The sequence below is a fragment of the Neovison vison genome, chromosome 12, assembly GCF_020171115.1.
Source record: "Neovison vison isolate M4711 chromosome 12, ASM_NN_V1, whole genome shotgun sequence".
NCBI classification, from domain to species: Eukaryota; Metazoa; Chordata; class Mammalia; order Carnivora; family Mustelidae; genus Neogale; species Neogale vison.
In genome coordinates, this window is record NC_058102.1 from 19,919,910 (window position 1) to 19,937,513 (window position 17,604).

The following is a 17,604-nucleotide window of genomic DNA, read 5'->3' on the forward strand; positions in this document are numbered from 1 at the left end:
ACAGAGGGCTTAACCCACTGAGCCACCCAGGTGCCCTGTTTGGTTAACATTTTTATCCCCCACTGGATTGTAAGCTCATGGGGCAGGGTATGTTCTGCTTACTATTGACTCCTCAGTACCTAGCAAAGTTTCTGGCCCATAGTAAGACTTCAATAAGCATATGTTGAATAAATGGATAGTTGAATGACCATACATGTAAATAAATGGAAGAATAAAGATTTAGAGACATCAAAAATATACTTTTAAGTGGCCCAAAATAACTGTTGTAGAATTACTCCATTGTTTATTCAAAAACTGTCATAAAAGTGCTCCAGGTAACAATTAATATATCATGGTACTTGGGCCCTTAAATATATCCTGTGGTATTAATATGGATTTGTAGCTGTAAGCTGTAGTTTCAAGAAGACAAGTGCTATCTTCTACTATAGTGAATCATGGTTTCAGTCTCTGAAGAGATCATCAGAAACAAGCTGGAATACTTTTATAGCTATGAGCCTAATTTTATATCCCAATAAAAATATGATATTGTTTATTTGGAAAATCCAGTAAGAGTCTATTTGCAAGAGCGCCTGGCTGGCTCAGTTTGTAGAGAGTATGACTCTTGATCATGGGGTCATGAGTTCAAGCCTCATGTTGGGCCTGGGGCCTACTTAAAAAAAAAAAAATCTTTTTGCAGACTTAATAGTATAAGGAACTTACAAAATAATAATATAAGGAGCTTTGTTGAGTTACAGGCTACCCAGCTTTGTGAAAGCACAGCTCAAGACAAAACTCTCCCTGATAGTCTTTATTTGAAGTGAGATAGGAATTCTGGAGTGGCATATGATTATCTTTGCAAAATGTCAGACATATAGTCCCTATTTGGAAAGCTCAGAGCCGGACCTTATTGAAAGATTTCTTTGATCATTATAAGGATGTGGTTAAATGGTCATCTGACGATAATAAAAGGTAATATTTACTGAGCGCCAACTCTGTGTCAGGAAATGTTCTAAGTGCTCATTTAATCCATATAACAATTCTAAATTAAGTAGGGTCTATCATTTCTCCCAGCTTATAGATGAACAAACTGAAACACAGAGGGTTATTTAACCTTCCTAAGATTATACCCTAGGTACTCTGGCTGCAGAGTACCCACACTGCCCAATATAGTGCCCACTAATTCCTGTGACTGTTGAACACATGAAATGTGGCCAGTCAGAATTGAGATGTGCTATATGCTAGATCTTGAAGACTTAGTATAAAACACATACATCTCATTAAATTTTTCTATTGGTTATATGTTGAAATGATATTTTAGATAGGGTTTATTAAGACATGATTAAAATTAGTTTCATTTATTTCTTTTTCTCATGAAGATATGAGAAAACTTTTCAATTACATTCATGGCTTGTGTTCTATTTCTATTGGACAGCACTGATCCATACTCTTATTAAACTGCATTATACTGTCTTTTCATTTGGTAGCAAGGCCTTTCATTGCTATTGGTTGCATTTTGTATAGGACCATTAGCAATGCAAATCAGGTGTAAACATGAATGATGCTGTGAGGACTGTGGAAAGAAACAAAAGAGGAGCAGAGATGTCACTTTAAGTCATCAGCAGTAAAATGTCAAAACAGTGAGACATGTTGGCTGTCATCTTCAGTACATATAGCTCTGTGGCACTGTTTGTTGTATGGAATGCCTACTCATTTCTAGACTCTGTCCTGGTTCAAGCCTTTAATGGGTAGATACCAGCCACCAATTAACATCTTCCTTACTCCCTTGTGCACAATAAAAAAACACAACAGAGCAAAACAAAACATTCCTCTTGATGATTTACCTTGGGGCTCTTCAACATGTTTCTCTCTACCTAGAAATGGCATTCATTCATAGATTTGGTCTGTTATTCCCAAGTCAGATGAAATCCTTGCCTTTGATGTTTTGAGGAAATATAGCCTCCTTTTCTCCCTTTTTGCAGATCCCAAGGGGCAGTGGGTGTGGGGACATGCAGAGAGGAAGAAAGAAACAAGAAGAGAGGGACTCCACCTGACGAGGAGGGTACCATGGTGGTCATGGTCCAGGGTACAAAGAGGACAAACTCTCCTTGTCTCTTTGTCCAGTGGCCGCAACCCCCTGTCACAGTATGAGTTTTGCTTTCTCTTCCCCATTCACCATCTCTTCACTATTTTGACTTGGCCACCTCTTGCAGGATTTATGTTTTAGTTGTTTTCATCTGAGTCTGCAAAGGGAGAGAGTAATTAGCCAGAGGTTAGTCATACAGGAATAAAAAGGGTGGACCACAAGCTACATGGGTCCTGATGACATCAGAAAAATGTCTTTTTAAGACTTAAAGAAATGTTTCAGAGTCACAAGATGAAATGGTAAGGCCTGAAGACTCAGAAACTGAGAGGTGAACATTAAGTCCCGGATTTGGGATTCTTTGGCTCTCTGAACAGGATACTCCAAGGTACACAGTTGGGACCTTCACTGGACAGTCATTGATTCCCCCAAGAACATCATGTCCTGGATAAATTTCCTAAAGACATAACTTAAGTATTTATTTATTTTTTTTTTGCCCCAGCAAGCCCCATGTGTTGATTCAGCAGGCAATGGATGTTAAGGTCAGACGTACTTAAAAAATAAAAACTAGAAACGGCTCCCAACCTAACAGAAAGTGAAATAAACAACAAATGGAAATGCAAGAATATAAACAAGATTAGCTTGATTTAGTTTTTTAATTTGTGTATATGTTTTACTGAGTCTTCATGCATCATGCACTAGAATGAAGTTCCATTAAGGCAGAGTTTTTTATTTAGTTTGTTCATTGCTGTAGTATCATCACTTAGAAAATGCCTGGTGCATAGCAAATACTTGAGATAGTTGTTAAATGAATGAAGAAATTAATATATAATAGGAAAAAGTGCTTCAAAATGTTAATGAGGTAGACATTGTAGATGAACTGTATTTTTTCTTTTTAATATTTTGCATTTTCCAACTTTAAAATAACTATAAATTACAATTAAGACAAAATAAAGACTAAAAGAACTTCTGGATGATTAATGTTTAAGGCATATTAGTGTATTTAAAATAATATAAATATTTTTGCAAAGGGGAAGGGACACCTGGCTAGCTCAGTTGGTACAGCATGTGACTCTTCATCTCAGGATTGTGAGTTTGAGCTCCACACTGGGCACGGAATCTAATAAATAAATAAATAATAATAATAATAGACATTCTCTTTTTTTTTACTATATGTCCTGGGGCACTGAGACATGCAGGTCAAACTGGAAAACATTCAGCATGGAGGCTGCATTTTAACTTAGGACCTACCATGTATTGGGCACTATGGACACAGAAGACTGAAGATGATAAAGCCATTCCCCTTAAAGCAGGTCATAGGCGAGAAAATCTGAAAGGGTGGTATAAAGCTTTAAAAAAAATCCTTGGGGCACCTGGGTGGCTCAGTGGGTTGAGGCCTCTGCCTTCAGCTCTGGTCGTGGTGCCTGGGTCCTGGGATCGAGCCCCTCATTGGACTCTCTGCTCAGCGGGGATCCTGCTTCCCTTCTCTCTCTCTGCCTTCCTCTCTGCCTACTTGTGATCTCTCTCTCTGTGTCAAATAAATTAATTAATTAATTTTAAAAAATCCTTGCGGGGGAACCTGGGTGGCTCAGTCGATTAAGTGTCTGTCTTCAGCTCATGTCATGATTTCAGAGTCCTGGGTTTCAAGTCCTGAGCAAGAAGCCTGCTTCTCCTTCTCCATTTGCTACTCCCCCTATTTGTGCTCTCTTGCTCTCTCTCTTCAGAATAATAAATAAAAAATTTTTTAAAAATCCTTCCAATTGTATTACATTTATGATTTTACATTATCACAATAGAACAAATAGAGAATTTCTGATGAAAATTTTAACATTATAGAGGAGGTTGTGTTGCTGAGAAATGGAGTTGGTTGGTTAAGGTCAAGTTGTTCGAAAGTAGTAGATCCATACACACCCAGGTCTTCACACTGCCCTGTGTTGGTCAGCTCTCCAAAGAGCTGCCACAAGGAAGCTCTGCCCAGGACTGGGGTATGGGGGGCGGGTGGAGAGACGGTTAAGTAGAAATTTGTGCTTTTCCAGCTGTATGTGTCTATTTAAATTTAAATTAATAAAAATTAATTAAACATTAAACATTCAGTGCTTCATCTGTGTTTGCCACATTTCAAATGCTCAATAGCCGCATGTGGTTAATAGTTACTGAATGGGACACTTAACCAACTGAGCCACCTAGGTACCCCATTACTGGTGTATCTTAAATTTGCAATTGTATGTCTAAAAGAGTCCTTTTAGCAGATAAAAAGGATAATTAATTAACATGTACTGAGCACTTACTCTGTAGTAGACTCAGGGGCCATCTGTCACTCAAATGGACTTGGAGCCACCATCTGACTTGTCCACAGTCACACAGTTACTAAGTGGTGGGGCAGGGATGTGAATCTAGGCTCCTGGTCCCAAAGCCCATCCTCTTACCCATGAACCCTTACTCAGAAAATGGTGGAGAAGCAACTCTTGGTGTCCCTGAATAAAAATGAGTTTTCAAATTCTCTGCTGCTGGAATGTCCTCCTCATTGCCCATCTCCTAACGGATACAGACTGTCCCTTCTCCCCAAGTCACAATCTATCCATTTTTTTTAAATGAGCACTTTCTATTTTTTTTAAAGATTTTATTTATTTATTTGACAGAGAGAAATCACAAGTAAGCAGAGAGGCAGGCAGAGAGAGGAGGAATCAGGCTCCCCGCAGAGCAGAGAGCCTGATGTGGGGCTCGATCCCAGGACTCTGAGATCATGACCTGAGCTGAAGGCAGCGGCTTAACCCACTGAGCCACCCAGGCACCCCAATCTATCCATTTCTTAAAGTGTATCACACAGGGAGGCAGGTGTGGGGATGGGTGGAACAAGTGAAGGAGATTAAGAGAACATTTATCTTAATGAGCACTGAATAATAGATAGAATTGCTGAATCACTATATTGTACACCTGAAACTACTATGACATAGTACATTAATTATACTGGAATTTTTTTACAAAGTGTATCCTAACATAAAGATAATTTTTCACATCAAAATACATCTGCTCTAGAGAGTGCCAACATACAGGTTCAGAATTTCTATTCCTGAAGGTTTTCAAATAATAAATATTCATTCATTCATTCTTCCATATAACATGTTATCAAGTGCCTTTTATGTGACAGGCACAGTCCTAGGCAATGAAGAGCAAACAATGGTTAAGGGAGGAGGTTCCTGCTCATAGGGCTTGTGTTCTAGTGGGAAAAATAGACAATAAACAGGTAAGCAAATAAATAGAAATGATATACACATTGTAAAAAATAGTAGGAAGGAAATAAACAAGATGCTAAGAGCTGTGCTAGGGGGTAAATGCTGGTCATTAGGCGTAAGGATAACTTCTCTGAGAAGCTGACCTTCAGGCTGATTCATGAAGGATGAGGAGGAGCCTGTCATTCAAAGAGCCTAGGAGATGGTATTCCGGGTGGAGAGAACAGAACATGCAAAGGCCTGAGGCAGAAGAAAGCTTAGCTGGTTCTAGGAGTTGACAATCTGTGGAGCGTAAGAGGGTGAAGGGAAAGCTAAGTTGAGGTTGGAGATGCAAGAAAGAGCCAGGTCATGCAGGGCCGTGTGGGCCAAGATAAGAAATTTGCATTTTATTCTAAATGGGATTTTATGCTTTAGCAGAGGAATGGCATGATCATAGTACCCATTCACTAACTATTTGTTGAACAAGCAAATCGGTCAAGGGCATTGTAGAACTGATTCTAGTAAGAAGAGCTCTATTTTTTCTTCTGAGAATAGTAAAGTGGCAGTTCTAATTTATGAAACACCTTTCACATGCCAATTGTGCATTCATTAACGGTCCTCGCAACAATCTAGTGAAGTGATGCTATTATCATCCCCTTTTTACCAAAACCGAAATTCACAGACATACCTTCAACACATTTACTGAAGTGTTTATTGGGTACCTTATGTGTCAGTTCTCATGGATAATAAGTGGCAGATCTAGTCTGAACTGAAGACTGTTTCTGAAGCCAATGCTCTTTTACTAAGTTATACTATGTCTAGTGAAAATTAGAGAATTGAAAAATCTGTAATCTCCTTAGGTTTGCTCTGTAACTTGTAGGTAACAGCAAGTACAAAATGGGAGTTGGCTAGGTTGTGTTTAGAGCGTGCCATAAGCCTGTACCCCTGACCTTTTATCCCGAACTCAGAACACTACTATGCATGACACCAGGATCTCTTGTCACGGGTGGAGACAGCGAGCTGGCCGGCTCCATGTGTCTACATTCCCACTTGCTGTCCCAAAGGTCCAACTGCTTGCAGATCCCCGACGTTATGCCCTGATTGCTAAGTCTGGTCTGGCACACGGACAGAGGGACTCCGAGGCCGAGGAGTTGAGAATTCTTGCTGGCCGCTTGGGAGGGCCAGATAACACAAGTGAGACGCTGGCATGCTAAAAAGAGGGAGTGCTATTTTGAGAATCTGTTCAAGTAACGTTTCACAGTGGGAAAATGGTGGCACTCTGCATAGGATGTGACCTGACAGGAGTTATCTCAGGCGTCAGGGCCCTGGGTTTCTAATTTTATTGTTAAAACTTGCAATTTGAACTGGAAAAGGCTGGCCCCTAAGAAATAGGTAAAGATTGGTATGAAGTCTGGAAAAATTTTCTGGGAATGTCATGGATCAAGATTGGAATCTATTAAATACATCATGCCATATCTATACAAGGAATATCATGAAGCTATTAAGACGATAGTATGAAGTTCTATTTGCCTACAAAGAAATATGTTCATACTACATTTTTCTGTGCAAAGAGATGATTGCAAACAGAGTGCACACTTATGGCACCATTTTGTAAAATACATGCATATGTATATGTGTATAGAAAAGGTTTGGAAGGAGAAATTTTAAAAGGTATTAGGTATTATTGGGCCTTCATACCTGTATTTTATAACTTTTTACCAGACATATTCCATATATGTGTGCAACCAAAAAAAAAATGAAGCAATTGCCATTTTGAAGAAAAAAGATGGTGGTCAAAGGGGTCCCTGACCAACTGGTTAAGAGGAATCCTGAAAAAAAAAAAAGAGGAATCCTGTAAGGTAAAGATTAGGTAAGAAAAGGCTGAAGTCCTTAGCATGTGCTTGGTTTTCATCATCATGAAAGAAAGTGTTCTATTCCCGAAATTATACCAAAATTTCTTATACTGTGATGATTACATGTGAGATCAAGATTAGATGTGTAGTTTTGGGTTAAAAGAATATCTGAAAAGTCAATGAAGGAAAAAAGAAGAAATAAAAATTAACTAGCCATAATATCCACAAGTTTATAGTCAGTTCATGGGAACTAATTAATATGGAAAGCTTTGGCTGGGACCAGGACCACTATTTACATAGGGGTAATAGAAGTCTACCAAAGGCAGAGAGCTCTGTGAGAAAAGAAACTAAATGCTGCAAGAGTTTCAGGTACCTTGACCACGAGAGTTAATATAATGGACACATTGCAGAGAGAAAATAAAACTTACCTCTCCATGTGCTAGTGTCACAAATCAACATGTAATTTTCTTAGCTCTTTAATTTAGAGGGAGGGTTTTTTCCTCTCAAGCCCCCCTTGACTGGATATTCTGCCTAGATGTCAATGCATTTAAACTGCATAACATTTTAAGTAAATATTTAATTGGAAAGAGGGGTTTTTTTCATTAATACTTTAAAAAATATATTAAATATTATGCAATTATCACATGTAGCACAAAGTTCTCTGTGGCTGGGTTTGGGTTGAATTGTGTCTCCCCAAAATTCGTATGTTGAGATTCCAACCCCCAGTATCTCAGAATGTGAACTTATTTGGAAATAGAATTAATACAGAAGTTTGAGGTCATGCCATTGTAGGGTGAGCTTTTTTTTTTTTTCAAATATTTCATTATTTATTTGAGAGAGAGAGAATGAGAGAGAGCGTGAGAGAGGTCAGCTGGAGAAGCAGACTCCCTGCTGAGCAGGGAGCCGGATGTAGGACTTGATCCTGGGACTCCAGGATCATGGCCTGAGCTGAAGGTAGTCGCTTAACCAACTGAGCCACCCAGGCGCCCCTAGGGTGAGCTTTTAATCCAATATGACCAGTGTCCTTATAAAAAAGGGAAATTTGGGGTGCCTGGGTGGGTCAGTGGGTTAAGCCGCTGCCTTTGGCTCAGGTCATGATCTCAGGGTCCTGGGATCGAGTCCCACATCGGGCTCTCTGCTCAGCAGGGAACCTGCTTCCCTCTCTCTCTCTGCCTGCCTCTCTGCTACTTGTGATCTCTGTCATATAAATAAATGAAATTATATTTAAAAAAAAGCGGGGGAAATTTGGACACAGAGAGATGCATAAAGGGAAGATGATGTAAAGAGACATCAGAAAAGAGACCAAGAACAGATTCTTCCCTCACTGCTCTTAGAAGGAGCCAACTCTGACATCTTGATTTCTAAGTTGCTAGTCTATGGAATTTAAAGACAATGAACTTCTATTGTTTCAGCCACCCAATTTGTTACAGAAACTTTAGCAAATGAATACAAGAAACAATATATCCTAAGGATATGTGTGTGTTAAATTCTAATAATAGGCATTTGAGTTGGATCATCATATTTTCCTCTTTTATAGGGGATATAATCAGAAAAGCATGACTAAGGTCAGTCCAAGTTGGAAGTTATCTCCGTGTTCTCTTTCTATATCTGGGTTCCTCCAGAAACTGTTCTCAATCCAATCTTTAGAAGGATATTACAAATGGTAAAGCCATTTATCCCAAACAAACCAATCCCTTGAGGATATGTAGACCTTTTACCCATCAATAGCAGAAAGAGTCCTGGATCAATTATTACCGGTAACATGATAAATTGAAGGAAGACTTTGTGCTTGCTGAGTTTTCTCCAAGGGAAGAAAACCATCATCTAAAATCAAAAGTCTTAAGGATCTATGAGCAGTGACAGAGCTTCTCTCCACCATTTCACTTTAATGTCCCCAGTTTTGGTTCTCTGCAAGACATTTATAACATTTTTGTTTGTTCGTTTGTTTATGATCTGTCTCTTTTCTAGAAAGTGAGCTCCATGAGAACTGAGACCTTGTCTATCCCGTGCCCCACTGTATCCCTAACAGTGTCTGGAGCACAGCAGCCTTCAATAAATGTTTACTGAATAAACAAAGAGATCATTTTAAAGTAAATTAACAAAGAAGTTAAGCAATTTTATAGGATGTTGCAGTCAAATTCTGTTGATGCCAATTCTTTTTTTTTTTTAAGATTTTATTTATTTATTTGACAGAGAGAGATCACAAGTAGGCAGAGAGGCAGGCAGAGAGAGGGGGAAGCAGGCTCCCTGCTGAGCAGAGAGCCCAATGTGGGGCTTGATCCCAGGACCCTGAGATCATGACCTGAGCCCAAGGCAGAGGCTTTAACCCACTGAGCCACCCAGGCGCCCCTGTTGATGCCAATTCTTAATAGTAGTATAGAAGTAGGAAGATTTTTTTTTTTTCTTAAAAAAAAAAAAAAGAAGTAGGAAGATTTTTAACAAAGTCACTCTATGAGAGGCTGAAGGGTTTCTTCCTTAACCCCGTGTGGAAAGACATAATGGAAAGATGGTGCTGTGTAGAAGTAGAGGAATCTTAATATATGATAATGCATTTTAGGCTGAAAATCTGGCACAATCAACAGAAAAGAAATGTTTCTATGTAAGGTTAGTAAATTAAATCTCCAAGTTTATTCCTAGGCCTAATGACTTAATCGATTTTTGTAGTACCGGCATGGTAAAGATCAGAGTCTCAATAGTCAGACAGTCTAGGCTTAAATTCCAGCTCTGCCTTTTCTTAGCTGTGTGACCGTGGACCCAAAGTCAAATAAGCTGAATAAGTTATTCAGTATGGAGGTAATAAGATAGCAAAAATATTTTTATGAGTTTGAATGACATATTCATTCTGTCACTCAGGGGACATGATAGGATATTCTTGCTCTACAAAAATGTTTTTACATCATCCTGATATCATGTAGTCCCTATATATAAGGCTTCTAAAAATATCCATAATAAATGTTGAGTTGTTTTTGCCTCTGAAAAAATTTACATAAGGAAACCTAAAAGAAATACTAATTTCCTCTAACCAAATGCATACAAATAATGGTTTTCCTTATATTTTAAAGTACCTTACATATTTTAAAGTACAGCAGTATAATAAATCCATTTGAATAGCCTAAGATACACTAATGTCTCTTATGTTCATTATCTAAGCTCCTTATATTAGATTAGGTTGATTTCCCAGTGATTTTAGTAGAAGTGCCACACAAAGTATGTAAGTCATGTCACTTTCAAAGAAAACTCAAAGGTAGCTTACCAAAAAAAAAAGGCAATGAATAAAATAATGCAATAAGTGGATAGATAGAAAGATAGATAGATAGATATGTATGTAGTCTATGCCCCAATCTACCCAAGAAGGCTATAAAGAAGCAAGCAATAAGTACACATGAAAGTGTCTTTGATAGGGGCACCTGGGTGGCTTAGTCAGTAAGCATCCAACTCTTGGTTTTCTGGTCAGGTCATGATCTTAGGGTTGAGAGATAGAGCCCTGTGTGGGGCTCTGTGCTGGGCATGGAACCTGCTTAAGATTCTCTCTCTTTCTCCCCTTACCCCTCCCCACCCCGCTTGAGAGCTCGCTCTCTCAAAAAAAAAAAAGTGTGCTTGAGGGGCACCTGGGTGGCTCAGTGGGTTAAGCCACTGCCTTCGGCTCAGGTCCTGATCTCAGGGTCCTGGGATCGAGTCCCGCATCGGGCTCTCTGCTCTGCAGGGAGCCTGCTTCCTCCTCTCCCTCTCTCGGCCTGCCTGTCTGCCTGCTTGTGATCTCTGTCTATCAAATAAATAAATAAAATCTTTAAAAAAAAAAGTGTGCTTGATAAATGAAGATAAGAAAAATAAATAAACATATAAAAAAGATGGATAATTAAATCAGGATTATGAATTAGAGTGTTTAAATGGATAAGGAACTGATTGTTATTGAATGTTTATGATGTTTTGTTATGAATTTCCTGGCCATTATAGCAATAAGGAAGGAGGAAAAAGTAAATTAGATGCAATCACTGTTCTCAAACTTCCCCACTTAAGTCCAAAAAGAATGATTTCTGGGGTACGTAAACTGAAACAGTTCACCAGAAATGGAAAATCATTTTATGACTTAGTATAAGAATCAATGGGTCACAGACCTATACCCCTGAAGCAAATAATACATTATATGTTAAATAAATAAATAAATAAATAAAATTAATGGAAATACGTGTTCTATCATTAATGCATTCAAATTTGTTTTAATAAAAAAATAATGATTTTTCTTATCTCTGCATAGAATTTGTTCTCCAAAATGAAGTAGCATGTTGATCCTTAACTAAACACCATGTTCCCCCAACATCATACATTTCCTTTTATTCCTGGGAAGTAAATATACAGTTTCAAAAACATATGTTTCTAAAACTCTCATCTGATTTATTTGTTAAAATCAGTCAATAGATTTTTCAAAGTAAAAAATTTAAATTTAAGTATAACACATGTGCAGGGTTATACTCTAAGAAATAGTGTTAAAAAGAATAGGTTTTACCTTATAAAGATTGAAACTCAGTCTTGAATTGGCTCAAGCCCTGAATGGCCTGAGGTGATCTATAGCTCTAATCTATATTCGATATTCTAACCAAAGCTAAGAAAAAAAAATCTTTTGGGAGGAAATAAGACCATTCAGGGTGTATAATTTTTCATATTAAATATCTAGCATTCATGGGGCGCCTGGGTGGCTCAGTGGGTTAAAACCTTTGCTTTCAGCTCAGGTCATGGTCCCAGGGTCCTGGGATCGAGCCCCACATCAGGCTCTCTGCTCAGCAGGGAACCTGCTTCCTCCTCTCTCTCTCTGCCTACCTGTGATCTCTATCTGTAGAACAAATATATAAAAAAAATCTTAAAAAAAAAAAAAGAAATATCTAGCATTCATTTTAAAATTACCAGACATACCAAAAACTGGGACCAAGAGGAAAAATAGACAACAGAAATATACCCACAAATGATCCAGTGGAGAGGTAGTAGCTGCCTTGACCAAGAAGAGTCAATTTCAAATCATATATATACAGAAAGAGAAACTTAAGAAGCAAGGTGATTTGCCTCTGTCTGAGAAGTTTAGGATTTGGAGGCAACAGGTAGCATAGAAAGTGGAAGGCAACTTAGGGTTGAAAACAAGTAATTAGTTGGAAGTCTTTAAATGGAGTGGTTTCATCTCCAGTTCCTCCATCCAGAAAGGTAACTCTCCCAACTTATAAATTATATGATTATATATTATATATATAATAAATTATAAATTTATTATGTGAAGAAATTGAATCAGAATGGTTCCAATTTATGGTTGGAGGGTAGAGTGAAATGTGAAGCTAAAAACACTGATATTAAATGAACATCTGCTTATCGAATGTGAGACACTTAGATCCTTTTTCAACCTGCTCTGAGAACCCCAGGAGCCTGTCAGTCTCCCCTAGCAGTACTGCTCTTGGGAAGATTTCTTTGCAGGTGACAGTATTTGGATTTCCTAAAGAAATAGCCATTTCTCAACCACACAATCTTAAAGTGAAGCCCATAGTTAGCAAATCCCACCAAAAAAATGCTTGTTAGTGCCTTTCATATTAGTGGAGAGTCAAGAATCACCAGACATTTGAAGAAAATCACAAACACAAGACAGAAGGAAAAGTAAATAGGAAAAAAATAGAGGAGAGTTCTTGGGAACAAAAAAAGGAAATTATGCTGGAAATGGAAGAAAACATATATTTAGCCTTGGGGAGATAGCAGAAGATAATGCATCCATAGAATAAAAACAAGATACAGTGAAAATGAAACAGAAGAAAAAATAAAACATTTGGATATTTATCTTTTTTAAGATTTTATTTGTTTATTTGACAGAGATCCCAAGCAGGCAGAGAGGCAGCCAGAGAAAGGGGGGAAGGAGGCTCCCTGCTGAGCAGAGAACCCGATGTGGGGCTCAATCCCAGGACCCTGGGATCATGACCTGAGCCAAAGGCAGAGGCTTTAACCCACTGAGCCACCCAGGTGCCCCAACATTTGGATATTTAAAATAGAATAGCTAAAATCAAATTTCACTGGAATAAAGGAATTAGAATACGAAGTTAAAGAAATATCCCAGAAAGTAGAATAAGAGAGATGAAAAAGAGAAGAGAAAAAAAAAAAAAAAAGACTTACAAGATCAATTCACAGAGTCTGAAGGTTAGAAGCTCTAAAGTGAGACACAGAGAAAATAGTGGAGCGGAAATTATCAAAGAAATAACAAGAAAAATATTCTGTAACTGAAAAGCTTAAGTGTTCAGGCTTAAAAGAGCCCATAAATGCTAGGGATATTTTTAAAGATATCCATGGCAGGGCACAAGTTAAGAAATTTGGGAATACCTAGGATAAAAAGGGGATTCAAAAGCTTTCAGAAAAGAAAAGAAAAGGAGCTACTGTCTCAAGGGCCTGTAGTGTCACAAAAAACAGTGAATGTAGAAGATAAGGAAGAAATGCCTTCAAAATTCAGAAGGAAACTGGTTTTTAACTTTTAATTCTCTACCCAGTCACACTATGATTCAAGTCTAAGGATAAAAGGAAAATCTTTTACATATACATGAATTAAAAATATTAGCTTATTGTGAAATAATATTAAAAAGTTATTTGAGGGATGACTGCTGGCTCAGTTGGTTAAGCAATCCACTCTTGGTTTTGAATCCACTCTTGGTTTTGGCTCAAGTCATGATCTCAGGGTCGTGAGATAGAGCTCTGCGGCAGGCAGAATCTGCTCGGAATGCTCTCTCCTTGTCCCACTCCTTTTCCCCGCCCTCCCAACTCCTGCTTGCTCCCTCTCTCATTCTAAAAAATAATAATAAATCAAATAAATAAGTAAAGGAGTCATTTGAAGATATTCCTTAGCAAAATGAGAGGAAGATTGATATCCTATAAGTGGGGGCCCAGCATAGGAAAGTGCAGGCAAGTAATGTTAGTATATAATATCTAAAGTTGAGAAACCAAGAAATAGTAGCACTAGCATTTATTTAGACGTGTCATAAATATAAAAGAAATAGCCAAAAAACTTGAAGTGGTTGCCTCTGGTGAACAAGTCTGGAAGAAGAGAGGGTTAGAGCAGGGTTACTACTGTTTCCCATTATAAACTTTTTAGAACTATTTGAAGCTTAAATTCTGTTAAATTCTCTTAAATTCTCCCATCAGCAATAATGGCGAGTAGGTGGTTATTTTATATATGGTTTTTGTTAATAGTATTGAATAATTTTAGCAAAGGCTTTTCTGCAAAATGCTAATGCTATGGAAGAACTAGGAGTGACACAGGAGAGAACCTGTATTAATGCATGCTTAACGTAGTATTTACATCAGAGGCCATTATGGTGTAGTAGAAAGAATTAGATGAACCTGAGTTCAGACTGACAATGGGACACTCATTAGCAAGATAACCTCAGAAAAAGATACTTAAATTCTTCTGGCATTATAAAAGGGGGTGCTAACACCCACCTTGATTCATAGGATAGTCTGCCTGAAAGAGAAAGGGAAAGAAGGAGAGAGAAGATAGCAAACACACTAGCGCTCTAGTAAATTCTATCTTCTGGTCCACTGCTCTCATTCAGAACTGATACAACTGAGTGTCATAAGGAACTTGATTCCATTAATGGCTCTTATTGGGTCTTTCCCCTCCTCCAGAAACTGTCACTAAGACAAGAATGTGAAAGTTAGTAGTTTGAGAGATGGTTCCAGGAATGAGCAATAGGGGAATAGGGACCAGCAAGAGTATTTCTCAGCATTATTCCCACTACAGGATGAAGAAGCAGAGGTAAGTATCTACCAATTCGCATATGTCATTACATGAAAACTGCTTCTAAGGGTCCATTAAAGCTTGAGTACTTCTAATGTACCCCCTCTTATCCTCAAAGCAAGCTTTGGTAACCAGAAAATTCTCTTGGGGAAAAATCAGTATTGGTTATCTTATTTAATTGTAACTGGTTGATTATTTTGACTTCTTCAAATTTAATCCCAATGAAATTAAATCATGAAACTGGAACATTATAAGAGAGCTTTGAACAAAGGAAAACAGATATGAATCGAGCCTCCATATTGTGAAAGTTAGAAATTACAGACTTCAATTTCTTAGGTTAGTTTCAGTTATAGAAATGTGAGTTAAAATGTTATTTAATGTTTGGAGAATTTAAATGCTGTGCGGAAATTGCCTTCTCAGACAGATAAGGAAAATTTGTTTAGAGACTATTTAAATTCCTATGAGCACAAAAGTACTAAGAACAAAGAGCACTTCTGGAGATTTGCCAGGCAGGGCAAAGGTCTTTAAATTTAAACTATACATGCTCTGATCCTTGTAGTTAAAAATTCTAATGAACTTTTGTCATTCTTTTGGCTGGCCAGCATCTGAACCCCATTCTATGTTTGGGGAATTTTTGACCTTGTCTTGATAGGATGCAGAAACAATCTCCCACTATAAGAATCTAAAGTTCCAGATAATCACTTTTCTAGCTTTCTTTGCAGTCAAGTATGGACACATGGTCAAGGATGAGCCAAGGAGAAGTTCCCTTCCCAAAATTTGAATGGGGGAATCTAGTGATTTATGGAAGCAGGAATGGTAGACAACCATCTCTGAATGCAATGACAGTTGCAGCAAGTTAGTTTCTGGGGGCAATTGTGTTGCTATGGTAGCTCTTTCAATGACATGTGAGAGGAGATGACGTAAGTTGAGGCATCTAGTAACTGGTAACACCGGCAGTGTTATGTGATGTCCTCACTTAGCCAGGTCTTTGAAGTGGTTAGGGTTTTATGTCTGGCTGCTTATTTTCCAGCTTCCTCAGAAATTCTGTAAGCAGTTATCTTTTAATGCAGCCTAGTGAATACTTCAGTGAGGTAAAGCTTCAAAGCTGATTTCAGCTAGCTACAACCCAAAGAGTTCAAAATTCAGTAGCAGGAAGTAGGGTGTTGTCGGCAGCAAATGCGAAAATGTGCAATTGGCAATGCCAGACTTCTCAACATAACTGCTCCTCAGTATTAAGAAAATAAATCTTTCAAATGCCTATTTCAGGTAATGACCATAGGAAAAATAAACTGGGAGATTATTCCAAGAGGCAGAACCAGGGATCATGAAAGACAAGAGGAAGGGCATTCCCTGTAGATAGAAAGACGTCAACCTCATTGACTGAGAGGGACTCACTCCTCTCCCAGGCAGGAGTCTCACCATCCCTGTGTAGTTGGGATAATATATGTGTTATGGGGAAGTGACTGGAAGTGGTTTTCTGCTCTTGCCCTTTCCCAATCAGACTGTGTATTATAGTCTACTGTTGAACCATGAAGAGCAAACACAGTAATGGATCAGAGGAGACAAATGAACATTTGTATTAATCATGCTTCTAGCTTCTTTAAACTTGATGCTTTAACATCTGCCCTGCATGCATATGCCAGACCTGGCTCTGGACAACCCGGTAATATGCCTGAGTTACCTTGCCTTGGCAAATTGCCTGCCTTGTCACCTTCTCCATCCCCCTCCAGGAATCCTCCCTAGGGTGTGACTTTTAAACACAAGTCAATCAATCCAGAGTCTACACCCCAACTGCTTTCCTTGTAGGGTTCTCATACCCTGGGTCACTATATACCCATCCTAAACACCGCAGGGCCAGGTACCAGGCAACTAGGGGAAGCCTCTTTGCCCACCGAATTATTCAAACAGCCAACCTTAAACCCGTTCACCTGCCTCATCCATTTCTTCTTGCAGAAACCACAATAAAACCTCTTGCCCCTAGTCCCCCCATCCCATCTGCCTCATGACTGACCCATGTACTTCTCCACGAAGCCACCTTGGCAAGATGTATACTCTCTCTTGGAACTGTTTGAGTGCAATAAATTATCTCTTTGATGACACTCTTACCATGACTAAAAAATGGTGTTAAAACTGCATTACCCAACAATCCTGGACTTGCATGTAGTAACCTGATGAAACTTAAGATTACTTCCTCTCAGGCAGTACGTGAATAATTTCAACAAAGGCCTGAACACCTTTTAAGTGTATGTAGAGATATCGGGCAATCAGAGAGGTGGACTACAGCAAACATTGTTGGTTTTCTCCTCAACAACTGTTACTCTTTTTTCAGGCAAAACACCAGTTTTATTCAGGTATTAATCCCTCTCTTCACAGACTCAAGGGATCATTTTCCTCCTCCAGAATTAAATTCCATTTGGTCTGAGCCAGTCTCAGTGGTCTCTTTCCCTTGCCAGTCAATGACTCAGGATTGAGCAGGGATCCCAGTTATGGACAATAGATGTTTTAGGGGGGTTCTGGAAAATTTCCCCGGCTGCAAAGAGGACACTAGATTAAGTGGCTCTTTCTGTTGGTGGACATTGCTGTGCTGACAGAACCGGAACTGCAGTAGTCACTTGACTTGTAGCAAACCTGAGGATAAGGCCACTGGCAAGAAAGCATAACCAAAGACTCACCAGAAAACAAAGCCAGAACAATAATGTATCACGGTTGTAGCCTACTGTTCATTTGGACTTC